We start from the raw sequence: 20,971 nt of genomic DNA on the forward strand, positions 1-20,971 counted from the left end.
ATCCCTGCTGTGAACAAACATAAAAAAGTTAATGAACTGTTGCTTTTGATTTCATTGACTTAATTGTGACGTGCAAAGGTTTGGGCTCCTACAGAGTCATTACTTAGTGATCCAGCTAAGAGTTTTTCTGTTCTTGATTTCTGAGTTTTCACCCTCTCTTCCTGCAGATCACCTCAAGTTCAGAGATATTTTTAGGCTGACCTGCACACACAGCAGGTTTAAGATCTACCCACAGATATTCAATTAAGTTCAAATCAGGGGACGGTGAGGGCTGCAGTGTTTCTTGGTGAGCTTTGACAGTCTCTCCTCAGTTTCACTTTCTTAACTGACTGTAGAACATTTGCATCCAGAATTTACTGATATTTAGTGGAACCCATTCTTCTCTCCCAAGCAGAATAAATCCATTCCCATGCACAACCATCAGCAGAGAGGGTGTACTCATAGTCTTTTAGTCAGCAAGTCAACTAAGCTTACAAAAATTGTGCTTCCAATAATACATTAATACTTGATAATTAAATGAGCTCCTAGTTTCTCCGTGCCATAAAACCAAAACAACAGGCTAAAGGTCCTTAAAATACTGTGTGGTGCTGAGGGAAATTGTGACACCTTTGACATTACACAAGCTCATTTAAACCATTGTTAAAATTAATTCATATATATAATCAACATTTAGCTCAGAAGGTAAAAACGGAGGAGCAGAGGAAAGCAGAGATTATGTTTTTTATCGTTGATATCTGAGAGGCCAGGGCTCGAGCCGATACCAGACTTTTTCCACCACCTCTATTACTGACTCACAGCCCAGGGCTTGGAAATTGGCTTTCTGTGTCCAGAGGCAGAATTCACTGGAGCATCTTGAGAAAATGCATCTGCAAGGACACAGAAGTCCTCTTCAGGTCTAAACCTTTGATCCTTAAGAGACCTCCACCTTCCTTTTACCCCTTAGGTACTGGCATCAGTGTAATTGAAGATCATTACCGACCCACAATGCAACCCTCTCAGCGACCGTCTCCATAATGGAAATGAATTGCGTGGTGCAGAGCAGCTCACAACAGCAGAAAATGGAAGCCAAGAGGTAGAAGGAGCGAGGGACGTATTCCAAATTGAAATGAAGTGGAAATATCCCGTCCGTGGTGCCATTGGTTAGCCAAGGAGCCGAAACGAGCAAGATTACTGGCTTACATTTGTAGCTCCTCAGTGTTTTTGTTTTGTTTCGCTGAAGTGGGGTGGTATAGGGGGGTTGTGTGTGCACTTCAAAAGAATTTGTAACAAACCTAATTCATCTGAAGCGTAGGATGAGCTGGTAAGAAAGATGAAAGATGAAAGTGAGTTGGCATGGAAACAGAAAGCACATCAGTGCTCACTGGCACACAAAAGGGCTGCCTGTGTTGCATGTTGCATTTCTGCGGGAAGGGATCCAGAGAGGCTTTAAGTGCTATCATGACCTTACAAACAAAATTAGCCAATTATGACTAACTAGGGTGCTCAATTTCCACTTTTTTTATGAGACCGTGCTTATCATGTTTTTCTCTATTTTTACATAGGCCTATAATCTGGAGCATAGAATCAACATTTTTGTTACACACCTTCGAGTATATTTGCTCCACGCTTGTTATGTCGGAGTGTGCCGTGCAACACGAGAGCGAATCCAAGATTTCCAAAAACACTTAAAAAGCTCATTCCCTCTCTGTTTCACACTTTCTTCCAACCTCTGGCTGTCCCCGTCTCTGTTATCACTTTTCATCTCATCGCGGACGCAGGTGAAGTATTAATTGGAAAGCAGTGAGAGCCCATATATCTTTTTTTCCATTTGATCTCAGGAAGGGGAATTCCACACGTTGCTACTGCACAGACCTCCACTGCTGCTGCTGCTGCTGCACACCACACACACACACACACACATGCAAATACACGCATGCATGCATGGCACATAACAACACAAAATACCTGCTTAGGAAAGTCAGCAGAAAACAAAACAACAGTGAAGACCTCAGAGAGAAAGTTTTTCTGCAAACTGAAGCAGCATTCACAGAACAAACGCAGTCCAAGCAAGAAAAAAGAAAAAACATTAAAGTAGACAATCATTTCCAGAAAAGCAAACATTGTACAAGACTGTTGCCCCCAAACATTTGTGGTCAGAACATCTGAAACAAAGAGAGCTTCTAAACAGGTAAACCGCCAGGACACAGTGTTTACCTTTTCATGTTCTCTCTCGGCAGAGGAGTTTGATCTTTTTCTCCTGTATATCCCGCAGTGTCACAAACACAATGCAGTGTCTCGCAGCTTCAAAGGCCCATCGGTGACAGGTTCAGGGGGAAAAGATCAAATATTCATTTCTAAGACACAGAATGGAAATTTAAATGAAATACAGTGAAAATAGGAAAATAACTGTTCGTGTCACTAGTGACAGCAGGGCCTCGCTCCAGAGAAAAAACCTCTGGGCTCTCCTTTGTGTTGTGTTTTTCTGCGTGTTTTATTTTTACAACATTGTTCACTGTAGTGACAATCACTGTTTTTTTTCTTCTTTTTTTTCCGAGGAGAGTCTCATCTTCAAAATGACTTCTTTGTTTGACAGGGAGACAAACAGACAGACAGACTGGGAGTATGATTTCAATTATTACTTCCATCGAAAAAACCTTTTTCAGCCCTTTATGAAACCTCAGGGTTCCTCACTCGTCACTGTAGCCAACTTTGTGATCGCAGGCTTGTTTTTTCCTTAATTAAAACTTCTCAGTTTGTTGCTTGTTATGGCTCCAAATGTTCTTATCATATCATCATATTAACCAGCAAATCCTCTCCCAACTCACTTTCTGCTCACTGCATACCATCAACAAAATATCCCTCTGGGTTTCCACGGCACGCCCAGTGAAGAGCTAATTGAATTAAACTGCATTAATATGACATACTGTATGTCCTTCCAACCAAAGAAGAACATCACTCTCTAATGCCCTCATGTTTATGATTATATGGGATATTGATTCCAGCACTTAAAAGAGCTGTGCGTTTTATCATATCATCCAAACAGCTCTCTCATGGTTGCTTGTTTACAGCAAAACACGTCTAAATAGTAAAATATAAAAATAAAAAAACAGATAGCAAACATATGCATGAGAAAAATTCCCACAGCAATTTCAACACAAATCCTCAGCAAACACCCCTCTTTGACTCTTTCCGTGCACTTTCAGAGGGAGCAACTTAATCTCCCTGCTCTCAGAGGCGAGCCAGGGATGTCAGCTGAAATATGGGCGGGCTGCGAACCGATTGCGAGCTGAGTGTTTCATCAATATGACAACGATAACAACGGGGCTGACCTCGCCGAGCCTCCGCAGCAAAACTTCACAGACGGAGGAGGAGCTCCCTCCACTTCTGTTAAGTGTGTGAAGAGGTGGAGGGCTTTAGTGGATTATTGTGATCCCTGCCTGGCTGGCACACGAAAGGGAACGCCTGCTCTGAGAGTCAGGATATCAGGAAGATCCGTCACTGTTTTCCCTTTGTCACCTCTTTGTGGAGTTTGAAAATGAAAAGTGAGCATCACAGGTTGGAGTTAAGATGAAGATATTTGTGATGTTTCTTATTAAATCATGCAAACATCACACCAAACAACAGAATCAAATTTACCGCCCCTTGTTCTCATCTTCCCCATACTGCACTACATCATCTCGTCTCTCCTCCTTACATTTTGTGTATGTGTGGATGCATCTGAAATGTGCTCGACTGCTCCAGCAGTGGGGGGAACGGAAGGGAGACCAGCCGGCACATGTTGAAAGGCATGGCTGCTCTTTAATGTGGCTCCAGCTCGGGAGTCCTGGGCCTAATGAGGTGCTGTGGAGCTCTGCTGCTCCGTCTCCCATCGCCTACACACCAGCAGCCCACACACTGCCACTGCTGCACCATTCAGGATCATTAAGGAGATGCTCCCAAATTCCTCAAGGGACCCTGGAAGAAAAGAACAAGGAAAAATGAGAAGAAAAAGAAAAAGACAGCCCTCAAGATTGGCACATAGGAGTTTGGGTGAAGGACTGATGCTGCACTTGCCAAGAGCCACACCCTCCAGCCAGCACACACACACACACACACACACAGACTCATCTTTGACCAACAACTCCAGCATCTGAGACTGGTTCTCCTGCCAGAAGTTTAGTGTAAGAACAGCAAAGATAAGATCAGGGCATCACATTGATTTGATCAGGTTCTGATTCCTGGACTTTTATTTTGGTAAGAAAAGGCAGATTTGAGCAACCCATAAAAAATAGTTAGTCTTGATAGTTTGGTGGTTCTTTTGATTGAGGAGTAAAATAAAAGGAAACATGAATATTATCTGCCTCAATGTTCAAGTTTATAGTCTTTACATGTTTCATTTGAGTTGAACATGCTAACGTTAGCTAATTCTGCAGCATTATGACTAAAGTCTGCGACTAATGATGTTTTTCATTATCGATTAACTGTTCATTGATCGCCGTTCAGTTCAGAGGATGTCAGAGAGAAGTGAAACATTCCTGCGTTGTTTGTTTTGTCCAACCAAGTATCCAAAACCAAGAGAAACTCAATTTACTTTCATGAGACAAAGAAATACAGCAAATGTTGGATGATTTAACCCCCCAACCCTAACCCTAACCCCACCGACATCCAGATGGATGATAAGAGGTTAAACAATTAAACAATTATCAAAATAGTTAATCCTCTGAGGTTTAGCTCTATTACCATGCTACAGGATATTCTTTGTCATGTCAGCAGTTATTTTACCAGATAATTCGATTTTTCTGTATCACTACTGTCTTTTGTGAAGTCTAGCTACTCTTTAAAGCAGTTTAGTTGTAATGTTAGTCAGTTATTATTAGTCATTATTCTTAACATTTCTACCTTACCTCAGCGTCAGTGTTTGGCTCTTGTTTGCAGACAACGGTTAGCACTCCAGCAGAAAGTGTCAGAACCTTTCTAAACGTTGATATCAAACATGTTTGCTGAGATACAGTTTGTGCACTTCACAGCTGCAGTGGACACAAAAACTAATGTTTGGATGTTGCTGATTTTTAATGTTTAACAACAGTTCCTCTCACCCGCTGTGAGACATTTGCTGTCAAAGAAAGAAAATAAAAACAACCAAAACTCCATTTGCTTGCATTAAATAAATCTAATATCACATAAAATGATGATTGCACCAGCTCGATGTCCAAAGAATAATCAATCTAAACTTTATTCTGTCTTGATAACAGCAGCTGTTCAGACATCAAAGAGTAGTGATGAAGAAAGCAGAAATTCCTGAGTGGGAAATATTGGTGTAGTTATTATTTTTCATATGTGTATGTGTGTATATGCATGTGATGCTGGTGCTGCTGCTGTGTGACAGTGGTATACGGCCCAATGAACAGGATGAATAATCCCCAACACCATCAAAGGATCCCCAACCAGGGAGCTCAGGCCATGACAGCAGCACATGCAGCGAGTCTCCTAGCCTTCATACCCCCTGGGGAAAGCTGAGGCTGAGGAGAAAGAGGAGAGAAGGAAAGAAATGGGCAAAATGACAGGAGAAGAGAAGGGGAAGAGAGCTGAGAGGAGAAATTGGAAAGGGAGAGAGAGAGAGAGAGAGAGAGAGAGAGAGAGAGAGAGTTGGTGGTTGAGGGCAGGAGATAATGGGAGCTGCAGTAAGTTCAAGAGCATTTAAGAGCTATTCCTCTGGGTGATGGAGACAAAGTATAGTAGATAGTGTTATGTTCCAGCTGAGGGAGCCTGGACATAACAATCAGCGTCGACTCGCTCTGTTTGCCCTGACCGGTTTAAATCAAGCCTGAAGTTCAGAGTACAAGTTTTATTTTTCTGAGGAAAAGCTTTGGATCAGGCAGATCCACAACAATAAACCGTAAAAGGCCAGAGGTACCAAAACCAGCTGTTTAACACAAACTGTACACACACACAACACGACCTAAACAACATCTGACACTGTAAACTCAAGACAGGGATAGCTGGAGGAGCTTCCAGTTCTATCATTTCTTTTCTGCTGCTGCGACAGCATGCTAACCAGCTAGCCCTAACCAGCGACTCACTGTAGTATCTATCAGTCTGCCCTGAAAAAGTACTGTTGTTCAGAGAGCATAGTCTGACCTTTTGTACTGTAGAAACCACATTCAGGAGCAGAGAAAACTTACACAAAGCCTCTTTAAATGTCCTTAGTACAGAATAGGCAGGTATGCAGCTGATTATCTGATCATTTTACTGTGTATATAACAGATCTGTGCCCAGTCACAATCACTTGGGAGCATAATAACATGTTCTGATGACTCTGGTGATTTCCTGTGTGAGGCTCATCTGTGATCTGTGTGATAGCAAAGAAAGAGCTTCCCTATCAGTCCCAGTGTAACGCTAACATCCCATCCACTGAACCAATGAACTGATCATCTATCTCAATGTAAATCAACAGATCAATAGTTTGGTTGTGTCCCATTCTACTAGCCTCTGCTTCTGTTATCTGTTGGTTATGATGTTTTTGTAAATGAACATTGATCATTTACCTGTCTGAAGTCAGAAAGATTGATGACATAGTTTGCTTTGAGCTGAAATCACTTAGACTAAACCTTTGTTGTTTTACTGCATCAATTTATGCCCATTTTACTGTAATTGATTGGTTATGAAGCTGTTAGTTTCTGTCAGTGTCACTGTTTACTGTGTTGGTGTTTTGAAATGAACTATCATACTTCAGAAATCTAACAAAAAATACACCTGGTAATAGTTTATTTAATCTACATAGAATCGATTTTTCATAAATCTTGAATGTACCTTTTCACCTTAAATACTTTTTTAAATAGCCTTGATTATTCTGAAAAAAAAAGTCCACTGTACATTTTATCTTTTCTTTATGACACCCCCATCTCTGTATGTACACTCTCCTCTCCACTCCTCTTGGCATCAGTGTTTTCCTGGCCTGTCTGACGGCGAAATACAGTAGACCACAGCTGGCTCAATGCCCACAGATAGAGCGGCTCCCCAGCGTCCTCACACCATCGCCTCAGATCCCGGGCCAATTCTCCTGCCCCGCCTCGTAGGTCAACCTTGGCTGCTCTCTACACCCTTGCGCTCCATCCCCTGAGCCGATGCCCGTCCCACCAACCCTGGCACAGACGCTGCAGCTTTTCCCTGCCAGGTTTTTACACAAACCCAACAGGACACAATGCAGTGTTTTGGTTAAGAGATGGACATGTAATTAACCTTGGACCGTGGGTGTTTTTACTCCGTGTCAAGACTCGTGGAGAGATACGGAAGGCAGGTTAACAAACAGTCAGGAATGTTAGAAGTACACGAAGAGGAGGGGGCGATAGATTAATAAAAACACCCATCAATTAACGCACGAGGCTCACTGGCCTGCTCACTCTTCTGGATGGATCACAGCAGCAAACTCCACAAAGTGTTTCTACTCAGAGCTGCAGCTATAAACAGAACAATAAATCTGCAGCTATTTTGATTAATAATTAACTTTTCATGCAAAAGAACCAAATGATCCCAGTTCCCGTTTCTCAATTTTGAGATTTGCTCCATTTCTCTGTCTTGTATGAGAGTTAATCAGAATTTATTCGGGCTTTGGACTGTTGGTCGGACAAAAGAAGAAATCTGTCACCTTGGAGATCTTTTGAAGCTGTCCTCCAAAGAAAAATGAAAACATCAGTCATTTCCTCAAATGCCCAAAACGACGTTTGCTTACATTGTAATGATAAAAGGCCTCAGCAAAATAGGAAGTAGTATGACCTTGTTACAGAGCCACAAATTCCACAAATTGCGGAGTTTGGCCTGGATGGATGAGCTGACAAAGAGATCACTGTTAAACCATGGAGGACTTTTATTTTTATGGACACTTCCCTACTTTCCAAAACTTTTACTCAAGTAAACAATCGTCCGACTAATTAATAATGAAAATACTCACTAGCTGTAGCACTTGCAACGCACGCTCACAGCGCAACCACAGTTTCTAACCATTACTCCGTTACTCAGAGGCCTGTGAACTGTCTGAGAAGGTATTACAGTTAAATTTAGGTTTGCACAGTCATACGGCTCAAACGCTGCTTCTAGTATAAAGATAGTTCTCATCACATGACCCTCTAAGCCGTCCCCCACCCCCCCACCCTCCACTCCAATCTGCCGCTTCTGTAACATTGTTCATCAGCAATTACATAAAGCCCTCACCGCCACTGCCGATGTTCAGCAGCATCTATTCACATGCAGATGTTACTAAATCCTCTTCTTGTTTTTGTTTCAGCGATGGCTCATTTTGTTTTGCCCCCCCCGCCATACACACACACACACACACACACACACAGCTCCCCCTCCCTCTGTGTATGCGTCTTCTTATTTACATTCAAGGCCTAAAAAAAAAAAAAATAGGTTAAGCCAAAATATGGATGGTACAGAAATGTTAATTGGTGGCATGGTCTATATAATCAACCTCTGCACGCTCTGACTGTATAGATGCTGACTGATAAATATTTCATTGTGGGCATGAAGCTGTATGTACAGCCCTCCCCTCATCCGTTCTGTGTCGTCTCTCTTTCTTTCTTTCTTTTTTTTTTTACATCAACTGAACAATAGGCCTGATATTTTTCTCCCCGCTCATTCATTTCTCTCTCTTCTCCTTCTCATTCCCTGCCATCCCATCTTTAAAAAGAGTCTCACAGCTGCCCCGACCAGCGTGAGCTGCCTTTCATCATACACTGAATCCATTGCTCACCATTTTTTTTTTCCCCTTTCATCGCCCTCACAATAAGTCAGGAATCATGGTGACATTACGCAATATGCTGTAACACTATTACCTCATTGTCGCATTTAAACGTCGCCGTGAAGGCGGGTACAGTGTCTTCCAACAGCCATAATCCAACAAATTCAAATGTCCCCTCGCAACCAGAGAGACACGCTGTGACTTCCTTCCTCTGCCAGACAACCAAGTCACACTGTGGCTGGTTGGCCATCTCTAATTATTTCATGCCCCTTGGTTCTGCGTGTACAGGATGACACGGCATAGTGTTGGAGAAGAATGAGGATGATTGACAGCCAGCCCCCATCCCACAGGAACTCATTAGGCTTCCTGACTAAAAGCTAGTGGGCACGCTCATGCTGCTCTTGCCTTCTTCTTCCTCTGGTCCTCCTTTTAGTCCTACATTCAGTAAGTTGGAAAAAGAAATGCCTGAACTCAGCTGCGAGCAGAGACTGAACTCACTGTGCTCTTATCTCATCTGATCTGAGGATCAGCTCAGAATAAAACTTTTTTTTCGGGCTCTGCGCTCTTTCATTTTGAGTTTCTTTTTCTCTGTGAGGGTTTCTCGGCCCCTATGACTCTTTTGCATTTTGGTTTTAGAGTATTCTCCCTCTTGCTCGCTGTCTCTTGCGTTCTCTTTCTATTTCTCTTTGGCCTGCTTTTCTCTTCCTCTCCGGGGGTGATACGAGGCAGTGGTGCGGGTTCTAAGAAGCCCTTGAAGTGTTGGCTCCTCTGAGAGTACTTTAAAAGGCCATTTCATCATGTTCATGAAGCAGCACTTGAGACCAAGCTCAAATATGACTTATGTGAAACTAGTATAAACTCCCTGGAAAGTTTTGTTGCACCCTTTACTGTTATATACCACTTCTCTGTCCACGCCCGCTGCCTGTTTGTAGTCTCACAGCTGGTTATCTTCAGATCTTCATGCATGTACATAATGTTTCTAGTTCAAGAAAAAGGAAAAGTGAGTTACTGGATGCTGATGGGCATTAATTATGTCGAATTGTAACCCTGATCTAAGCTTTTCCGTTTTCCAGAACTATCGAATTGCAGGCCTCAAACAGTGCGTTTCCTCACCAAAATTGCAGACTTAGGAGCGTGGGGTGCAAAGACACCTACTTTTAGATGCTCAGTGTCCAGACTTCACTGGGCTTTGCGGAGTGGCAATTATGACATGCCAATTAAACAGAGACAGGGAGATGGATTTGCAGCTCTCCAGTTTGTAATCCGCTCCCAAACTGGGAAATCTACAGACTTTAGTGCATCAGATTTGGTTCACTCACTGCCCTTCATTTAACACGTCTGTCAGGGATACAAGAGAACACAAGGGAAGGAGTCTAAAGTATGTCAGTGTGCTTGTAACGAACATACAACATGTCATCTGACCACAGCTAAAGGCTTAAGTGTTCTATGCTCTGAATAGTTAAGTGCAAAGAGAGAGAAAACTTCAAACCCTGTTTAGGAATGTAGGATTGTCTGATTTGTAAAGTACAGACGTGTTTTTATTAGTTCTCTCATATTGTTCGATTCCAATATCTTCAAAACTGATACAAATATTGCAGTACTTTCCATCTGTGATAAGTTAATTCAGAATTCACTGTTAGCAAACTGTGGTTTATTAACATCAACATGAATCTTATTTAGCACTGTTTTTGGTCTTTACCAATATAGAGCTACCCAAACGATCCAAAAACCAGGAAGTAAGTTAGCTTGTTAGCACTTCCTGTTCCCTCATCCCAAAGTCAGTGGGTTTTTGGTTAAATGTCTGATATAAGGTCTGTGGTTTTAACACAAGCTCAAGACATTTTCCTGTTTTATTCTACAACATGAAATCCGTCAGTAAATCCCCCACTCCTGATGTCTGAAGCTTTTATGTGTCTTAAAAAAGGTGGTTGCTAATGAGTGTCTAAAAGAGGTTGTCAGGGACGTTAACCTGAAAACCGATTTACTTACCAGTCCACCTTTACAGCCTTGTTGTGTTTATACTCATGCTCTTTCAAACTGTCACTAACTCTCTAAGAAGAGAGGCTTATGTAGAAGAGGACGGAGCTAAATTAAATTACAAGTTGGAAGCTTAGTGGTGGAGGCGATTATCTGATGAACTAAACCTGTAAGGATCAGAAACTTTAGTTGGTCATGGTTTATTTTCTGAAATCATCCAAAACCCCAATGAAGAAATCCCATTGGCTTTTTGTGGAAGGAACCTGGCTGATGCTAGCTTCCTACAAAAATATGTCAGCCCTGTACCTGTTATACCAGCAAAAACTATCTGGCTCTGTAGCTGCTACCTGTTCCACTATGTTCTTCAGTTAGTCCCCAACTTTGTCAGAGTGATGAGACTGAACCACAAGTTTTCTTCCACCAAGCAAATGCAATTAGTTTTATTTAAAACTATCTCGGCTTTGAAACAATTAAATTATGTTCTACCCCCAGTATCTTGTTTTAGAATAAAACATGAAATTAAAGAAGCAAAATCCTCCCACTTTAAATGAGTTCAAAAATCCTCCTGTCTGAGCAGAAATTCAGATTGACTGGATTGTTTAATTAATGAATTTATTTACCACTGCCATGGCACACACACACACACCACACACACACACACACGTACACACACACCATCCTGTCTGAATCGATGCATTCCATATTATTTAAGGTGAATTTGTGTTGTTTGGATTTACGTTGACCTGGCTCCCTTTACCAAAGCTGTTTGCTGTTTCTGTCTCCCAATTAGTTTCCAAATACATCTGAGGGAGTTCCCATTTGAGCTCATGCAATTCAATGTAGACAATTACTTCTTCTACTCGCAGTGTAGTACCAAGACTTTAAGGCTCAACAGCTTGTTGTGGGAGCCGGGGTAAATACAGCGCTGTTTGAGGAAATGTTGATGGTGAAATCACGCAGTTTCATCTGCGATTAACATTATTTACGACATTGTTTGGCCAGGGCTTAGCAGTAAGAAATTAATGATGGATTTTAGAAGGCCATAAACACAATCTTTTTTGGTGCCAAGCCAATGGTTAAATATAAATTAAGAAGAAAGCGGAAGATCAATGGGCTTTCTATCACTCTCAAATCCCCGTTGCTTTATGTTCTGTTTGATGTCTCAAGTGAAGAGCTCATTCACACTAAAATCAAAGACCTGTCATCTCGGCTGCAGTAAGAGCAGATAATATCACGGTGTGGGACTTTGGCTACGGGTTGGTTTGTAAGCCTTTAGGAAATTGTTGTTTCCACTGGGAGGTTTACTTGGGCTTGACTCTGACTCTGCTGCTCGCTACTCGCTGACCGACATCTTTACACCACTTACTGACTGTCAGCAGGGAACGGTGAACGGCCTCATGGGACTTTGACCAAACAGATGCTGTGAGATTAGTCCTTCCTGACTGATTCTGCAAATACACTATGACTGACTGCCTCAAGTGATTACCATACAACGCAAACAGACAAAAAACATCAAGCGTGACGTTGTTCTTCCTAAAATGTTAGAAATTACACATTCAAAGGAGCAGACACTCATTCCTGCTTCCTGTGACTGCACCTACAGGGAAAAGTGACTCGTCTCAGACAGTTTCTAAAGCTTGATATTGTTGAATAAATTATTTTTATTGTTACGATAATTTGTTGTGGTGCAGTCAGCCGAATGTCTCGCTAAGCATTTCTTTAGAGAGATGTCAAACTAAAATCTGATGTTACTCACACTGATGTAACATAAGGAAACACTCACCTCTCTAAACAGTCAGTATCACAACAGTAGTGTTTATGAAGCTTCTGTTTTCTGCTCTTTATGTTCATAGATACAGTGATACCTGCGAGGTTTATCTGTGACCATTGGTCAGTAAAGTTTTTGAATATTTTCTCTTGTGATTTAATGAATTGAGGACACACACTTGGAGAGTGAAGACTTAAATCTGTTGAAATTTACGCTACATGTAAAAGTTGTTTCTGTCTTAAAGTGTCATCATGCAACACTACAAAATCTCACAACTTTGTTTTCCTCGTCCCATTAAATAAAACTGCCTTTTCTTTCTATAACTTGGAATAATCTAGAGCTGAAAGGATTAGTCCAGTAATTAGTCAGGCGACAGAAAATTAATTGGCAACTGTTTTGATAATAAATAAAACATTTGAGTAATTTATTGAGTAGAAATTTAAAACCATTATCTGTTTCCAGCTTCTCTGATGTGAAGAGATCACCACAGGTTCTGGGAAATTGCAAAGGGCATTACATTTTAACTTTACTCTGACATATTGTAGACCAAATAATCAATCAATTAACTAAGAGAATAACCTGCAGATTCATCAATAATGAAAATAAATGTTACTTGCAACAATATTTCCTTAATTTACAAAATATGATTTAGGGAAATGTGATGCCATGAGGATTTTGTTTTCTCTCAGGTTTTCTGTTCACTCACAATATTTTTTGTGCATATAAATATATATATATATACACTTGAGACAAATAGAGGCTGAAGTTAGGGTTACTAAATCCTTTTGTTAAGTTAAAGAGAAGTCATGGTTGGACAGTAATTTCACACAGTCCACCAGTCCAATTCATGTTAGACAGTGAACTTTTAAACAGACTTAAATATGTTTTATGTTGCCCTTGTTGTGTAGGAGATCACACAAAATCCTAATGTGTTTACGTGCTGTGTTTTCCCATGTGACGTGAAAGACGCATGATTCTGTCAGTGATCCCTTGTGACGTTGTGGAGCAGGATGTGGTCGTGAAAAGTGTCACAGAAGCTTATTGTGCAAACCCTCACGTATAGATTATGCACGTAAAGCCATGGAGGAAACCCACACGCCACATCAGCCAGAGTAACGAGATGGAACAAACACAAACCACCAGCAACAAGAGAAAAACTTTAGTCCTGTCAGACGCCATGACAAGGCCGTTCAGAGGAAATGAACGAGTGTGTGACAGAACGAAGGAGAGAGAGCGTGTGTGTGTTGCAGTTGTCGTGTACGATGGTGGATTTTAATTGCGCTGCAACCAGAATGCCTCCACCAATCAGAGGCCTTCACTCAGGCACGCTTCAGGGTGACCGCAGAGGAACAAAAAAAAAAAAAATGCTGGGCAAACAAACCAGGCCTGATCCGAAGCCACTGAGCCCGTCCTGTCTGAGCGGCAGCAGAGCCGTCACAGCCAGTCCTCCACGCTCTCTCCTTCACATTCTCCTCCCAGGACCCCCCCACCCCACCCCCCGATTTGATCCCATCCCTTCCTTCCCTCTTACTTCCCTCCTCTCTTCTTGACTTTCTTAACTCCCTCTCTTCCCTCTCTATCTTGACGCTCTCTATCTCCCTCCCCTTCTTCTCCTTCCCCCGTGTCATTCGGCCCATCTGGGCTGCCTGGTGGAGTTGGGAACATCGGTCCCTGTCAGGGGAGCTCAGTGGGGCCCTGTTGAAGACACAAAGGGCGGATTACTGCAGCTGCCAGTCACACTAAGACCCACACAGCAGCTCCTCGGAGTCTATACCAGTGTCCTCAACCCTCACACCCAGCCCTATCACAAAGGGACATCATTAGCTCTGGCACAAAAGAGTCCCCTGCTCACCCCCGTCTTAAGCAACACTGCAATCAGGCCCACAAATAGCCTGATTAGTGAAGATAATATGCATGTGTAATGTATGCTAAGGCAGTGTCATCTGCTCAAAATAGGAAGGCTAGGTTTCGGGGCTTTGTTTTTAAGGAGCATCTTTCACACAGTGTTTGTATCGTGTGCGCTCATAATTGGATGTATTCTCAGTCGCTGTCTCACTTTTCCAGGACGCGCTCTGTCTGTTTTTGTACCCGAAAAACATTCGACCTCTTTTAGCTGCATGAGTTTGGAGCCAATCATACATTTTAATCATCAGTACAAATGACATAATGTGAAAGTTCATAATCAAGAGATAGAAAAGTGTTATGTTTATGTTTTTATGTTTCTTTTCCTTTCCTTTAGATAATCTTAAATAATTTTAGAGTGTCAGAAAATTCAGCTTAGGCCTCATGAAATTATAATGCTCAACTGAAAGGTTATATTATATATTAACCAATTTGAATTATACATCAAAAAGGTGTGTTTTAATTGGACTTTCTAGGAGAATTTCACCCCCTTGTCTTGATTACAGCATCTGCTGAGACTATGTTTTTGTCAGAGAAATCACTACATTAATCTTAATTGCGAGAACAAAGAATTCCCCACTCGTCACTCTCTCATCATCAAACAGCTACACACACTTTCCTTTTGTTTGTTCTTCTTATTTAATCATTTCTCATATCGTTGAGGAGAACTGTTGTACTGTGTCGTTTCGGGTCGAGATTAATTTCATTTTCACCCACGATGATCCGGCCCGATCCCCTCTGACAGAACATGCAGAGCATCTGGACGGATTTACTAATGCACCGAAGCCAAGCAGCACTCGGGTGCCTCAAACACACACTGACTGCTTCAACTCACATGCTGGGTCGCAGACACTGTCCAGCATGGCTGTGGACTAAAACTAATAACATCTCCATTCAGGCAGTTTGGCCGGTGACAACACTGAAGTCACTGTAGCTGCAACATGGCAGGAAATTTCTCTGTTTCTGAGGAGCATGGAAATGTTTTGCTCCTCTGTCATGTTTCTCCACTGACAGGGATCCAAGGGTCAACAGCATTGGTGGTCATAATCTCAAGATAGCCTTGAAATCCTGGCAAAACACCTCTTACAGTTCCCCTAGATGTCCTAAAGGGAGACTTTGACATTTTGGGAAATATGCTGATTTGTTTTCTGGTGAAAAGGCTAGAGCCAGCTGGTTAGCTTAGCTTAGCTTAGCTTAGGACAAACACTGGAAACAGCAAGGAAAGGTAGCACAAATATTCCAACCAACACCTTTAAACTTGTCTAATTATCAGGCTATATCTGTTGTGTTTAATCTGAACAAAAACTGAAGAGTAAAAATGGCAGTTTGCAGTTTTACAGGAGTTATCTGCTGTGCTATTCCGTCAGTGTTTTTTTAATTATTAGTGCAACATAACAAGACATATGTGAACAACATGGGACATACAACAAAGTACACACACAGACTACAACAAACAGTATTCAGCCTGTGTATTGTTTACAGTAGTGGTGACAAAGAGGAGAGGCTGTTCTGTCTGATTGTGTGTGTGATTTTGCAACCTTTTATTCACTGGACTGATGAGAAATCAAAGCAAAGTGTTGTACTACTCCTTTAAATACCAGGCTGAGCTCTGTTTAAATTTTAGAGGCAGAACAGAGACATTTGTTTCTACAGAAACTGTGGACGGCACATGTCTGCGATGACTTTCATTAATTGTATAAATTGAAACCATCTGTTTGGCTGGTAAATTTGCACATCCTCCTCTTTTATCAGATCGTTGTGGAACTGGGCTTTTCCATATCAATTGTTTTATCATTGACCCAAGGAATCCTCATAACATGAGACCAGTCTTTGAATTTGTTGGAGTAAAACGAGGACTAATATAAAAATGAGGCTCAAAGGCTCACTAAAGAGGCTGGGAATGCCTTTTAAGTCTGAACCTGGACCAGTGGCAGTCTACAAAGAGAGAAAACATTCCCATGTTTTATGTGTGGTGGGAGGGATTTCTGCTCATGGAAATGTGTGAACATTTTAAGTGTAATCTTTGGAGGATTGGTCGCTCATAAATCATTATCTGGGTTTTTCTCTCCTGCCTCCGTTTGCCTCTTTGTCTTCGAAAAGGTGACACCCCCCCCCCCCAGCAGTACTGGCATTCACAGGCATATCAAACATTTAGGCAGCAGCAGAACTGGATGGAGATGAAAACAGAGAAATGCTCAAGGGAGGTTTGTTTATGAGTTTAAGTCAGAGCTGGGGCAAGTTGAGTGAATCAGAAGCCAAATGACATTAACAGCAGTGGGAAGGCACAAACACTGGAAAAATCAACAAGGGCAGTAGGTCACTCGCCACACCCTGAATGAAACGCCTTCCCCCATATCTATTTTAATTACACGCAAGGAAATTTGGAAAAATGGTATGAGTGTTTACAGAGTGTGGCCCTTTGGCTGAGCTTTGTCAAATTTCTTTAAGGTGTGGTGGCACTAAATCTCTCTCTCTCAGACCTTTCGTGACTACACTTTATGAAGCAGATGGCAGGGCGAGGCAGGGCAACAAGGATTTTGGCACCGCTACTTTACTATACATCCTCTGGGATTTTACTGTTTCGAATTTGGCTCAAATTGGGCTGTGTGTTGGGCGAGACTGAGGCCAAGAGTTCAAACGCTCTCCTGGCCACATATTGCTGTTGTAATAAAACAAGCAACAAGACAAAACAGGCTGTAGACACTGCGTCTCGGGCCCCCCATACTGTATATATCGCACTTCAGAAATATTACCTGCAACCACATGTTGGAGCTCAGAGGAACTAGGAGGGGAAAATCTGACATTTTGAGTTTAGAGTGAGCCCAGAAATGAAGGCCAGTTACTGAGAGACGAGGTATGTCTTTGATATCCCCGACCCTGACCGACAAGAACAGTAACGCACTCTTTTACCAACACATGAAGTCATGCATGCACACAAACACAAACCTCATTTTCCAAAATCGTTTTCTTACTTGCACACAAACCCAGACGCAACTTTTAAAACAGCGTCTGATCACGTTACGTTAAAGTCAATACAACGATCAAGATGTAATTTAAGATATTACAGAAAATTAATATCAATATCAGTTATCACCGCTTTTATCAGGAGTAATTAAAGCACTGACAGGATAAGTAAAACGTCTGCTCCAGAACACGGCCGGTCTGTTTCTTTCTCTCGCCTGAGGCCTGCCAAGAAGAAATGACTCATTTGCAACTATTTCTTCATGTTGGGAGATGTGGGGGGGAAACCCTCAGACAAAGGAAAGAAATTAGTTTTTTCCCCCCTCTGAAATAGTCAAACACGCCTGCCTTAAAAAAAAAAAAAAAAACACTCATCTGATGCTTTTTAAATACAAAAAAGGAGCGGAGCCAAGGTGCCTAACTAAACCTGTCAAATTGGCAGCATGTGCCTGTGTCTGGAAATGCTTTCCTCTCTAGTAACAACTCCCGGGAATTGTGGACGTTTCCTCTGTGAGACTTGCAGAAATCAATCAGTGCCAGTAAGAATCACACTCCAGTGGTTTTAACAGTTAATATCCTGATGGTGTAGGCTGGCGCTCACAGGAAATCAGCCACCAACCTGGTTAAATATTTCTCTCTCTCTTTACACAGGCCGTCTTCGCCTGTCACCGCAGCAGAGATGCCACTGCCCAGACTAATCCCACAGTGTATGTACATTTAAATAGACGTGAACGAGCTTTAAACAAACCCAATGAGCCACATGACCCCAGTCAGAAACACAATGACTGTGAGCGTCAGAGACTTACTCAAAACTGAAACACTTCCAAACAAACCAAACATGTTTTTTTTTTAATTTCACTTAAATTCCGGACAAATGACTGTTTATAGCAACTTAAAGCTGCTCTAATCAATAGTTTTTATAACAGTGAGTCAGATAATTGTGTCTGTAAATGTGGTCGCTCACTGAGAGTTATCATCTGACTCTGCTGTGCCTTTTCCAGTTCTTTCAGCTCAGTGTTTTGGTTTTGCAGCCTGTGACTTTGTTATGATTGAGTCTCATCAGTACCAGTTCCACTCAGAGGAGGGAGAGAAAACACACACTACTCTTAGAGCCAGAGGGTAATCAACAAGCTGTTGAATGAACATAGTAGAATATTTTGTAGCTAAAGCACCAGACATTTACTTTAAACGTCGGTAGGGACCAAAGACGGAGCTAAAAGCAGAATGAATATTGGACTTAAAAGTCATCAGGTCATTTGAAACATGATTTCAAATGTTAATGTTGTTCTGTGTCTGCAGGATGTATAAAATAAGAGACTGTACAACTCTTTCTCCTGGAAATTACATTTATATAGACTGCCACAGCAAATCGTTGTGTAGCAAATGCTGGATTACGTTTAGAATTAACATATTTGTGACTTACCATATAGATAAAATTTACAGCATATCCTCATTATGTTAATAGAAAGTGTATGTATGTTTCTTACCAAGCTTTTTTGAAACAGAATTTCTAGGAGACAGGGTTGAACTGCATGAATTTTACATGTGTCAGTTTGAGTGTTTATACCTCTGCAGCCCTAAGTGGCCACAAAAAGCACTTTAAACAAATACTGCACTTAAACTTACTGAACAGTTTTCTATTAGAGCCAGAAATTATGAACAGAATCAAAATCTAAATCAGAATTGATAAAAAAAATACATTAAAAAAGAAAAAAATGCCTTACCTTAAAAACCCTTACCTTCATGCTCCTGGGTGCAGTCATGCACACACTTTCGATACTGATATGAACACAAGCTTGCACTCACACACACACACCACACACACACACACACACACACACACACACACAGAGTGAGTGAAAGCAGGCTGGCTGTGTTTACTGTTTAGCCCTGTGTGTTGATATGATGAGACACCCAGGCTGATAACACAGGGCCAGAGGTACCACCGCTCCCTGTTTGATCTCAGGCAGCCGAGGCGGGCGGAGGCTGGGTAGTGGGCGCAGACCGAGGAGCGGGGTCAGCGAGGTGTGCTGTGTGCTTGATTACAGACTGGATGGGGGCCCCGCGACCTCTTAGCAGGTCAGCTCTGACCCCTGACCCTGACACAGCAGGGCCTGACGCAACGCTCAATGCCTTCTCCAATAACACAGTGGGATGAAAGGAGTAGCTGCATGCACAGAGAGGACCGGGCCACTTCCCCTCTGGACCTGAAGAATGTAGCACACAACGCAGCGGCGCTCAGAGGAGGACGGCTGGTGGTGAAGCTCGGCCAGCCTCTGGACATATGTAGTCTCCCTGCAATAAAAAGGAGCCTTGTCATGCCTCTCTAACCTCATCAATTACACCAGTGGAGACGTTGCCCTTTCCCACAGAGTCACTGAAGGAAATACCTCCAAACTTGACCGCTAAAGAAGAGCTTTTTCTGATCTTCCTGATTTCAGTGTGTTGCAGTGTGTTTTGTGGTCATTTCATAGTTAAACAACTGCCCCTATCAACAATAGAAAACCATGGTGCCAACAGACGAGCTCAGCAGTTTTTCATGAATTCCTTTTGGCTGCAGAGAAGGTGTCCGACCCAGCTGGGTGAAGTTTGTATGTAAACACCCTCACCATCACTTCCCCTCAAGGCACCTAAGTCAGCCAAGTGTTAATCTGCCCATTAGTCTTCAGGAGTGACAGCGGGACAAGGCTGCATGTACACACATGGAGGAGAAACTCTGCCTGTCATGATATTATATGCTCCAGAGGATTTTTCTTTTGGCTGCAGCCAGGCAGCACCTCTGAGTCTGAGTGCACGGTGTGGACTTGTTGTGTGTTGAGACAGTCAGCCAAGAGATGAAGACTGTGTCCATGCATGTGCACGTCGGTCCACGTTGTTTTGTAGCAATGGCGGCATGCAAGCCCTCTGGTTTTTGAAGCCTGGAGAATGTAAGTTAATATTGTCTCTCCTGTGAGTGTGAGCCAAGTCTCAAAGGAAAAATGATCCCTCACTTTCTCTGAGGAGCTCCTCTCTCTCCTCTGTCAGCATCACTGACGAGTGAGGATACGAGGGTGGAGTCAGGTGCCGCATGGCGTGAATCACTCTTTATCTCTTTGCGAGGACATCAATGGATGAGTCCCCTGATTGGATTTGATAATATCTACCACAGGCAGAGGAGTGGATCCCCCTAAGGAAACTTGTTTTTCAAGTGTATTGTTTCAAATGTAGAAAAATGTTGCAGTGTTTCATTTTGTTTTAGCCATGGTAGCAACATGGCAATGCTGGTCTATGACTTGAAATATCTCAGTAACTATGTGTGTATGGAAATTCAGGGTCCCCAGATGATGAATCCTAACGATTTTGCTGACCCCTTGACCTTTCCTCTAGCTCCACCTGCAGGTCAAACAATTTCAGTCACCACGTAAAACATCTCAACATTTGCTAGATGATGTTCGTGGTTCCCAGATGATGAATTTCAATGACTCCTCCAATCAACTTCAGCTGTGCTTAGTGTTCAGTGCTAATAGCAAATGTTAGCATGCTAAACTCGAATGGTGAACAGGGTAAACATTATACCATTGTAAGCATGTTAGCATTTAGCTCAAAGTTGCTAGCATGGCTGTATACTCTTTCTTTCTTTTCCTATACTCAAACCTCTCCTTTCCAAATTGAACAAAAATATATACATT

The 20,971-nt window shown here is 42.2% G+C and overlaps 1 long non-coding RNA gene across 2 annotated transcripts in view; it reads left to right on the forward strand.

Annotated features, from left to right (window-relative positions):
- LOC108888250 (uncharacterized) overlaps positions 1-20,971 on the forward strand; it is a 47,441-nt gene that overhangs the window by 23,830 nt on the left and 2,640 nt on the right. The gene's annotated exons all lie outside the window — the stretch shown is intronic.

The sequence above is a fragment of the Lates calcarifer genome, linkage group LG5 (assembly GCF_001640805.2).
Source record: "Lates calcarifer isolate ASB-BC8 linkage group LG5, TLL_Latcal_v3, whole genome shotgun sequence".
NCBI classification, from domain to species: domain Eukaryota; kingdom Metazoa; phylum Chordata; class Actinopteri; family Centropomidae; genus Lates; species Lates calcarifer.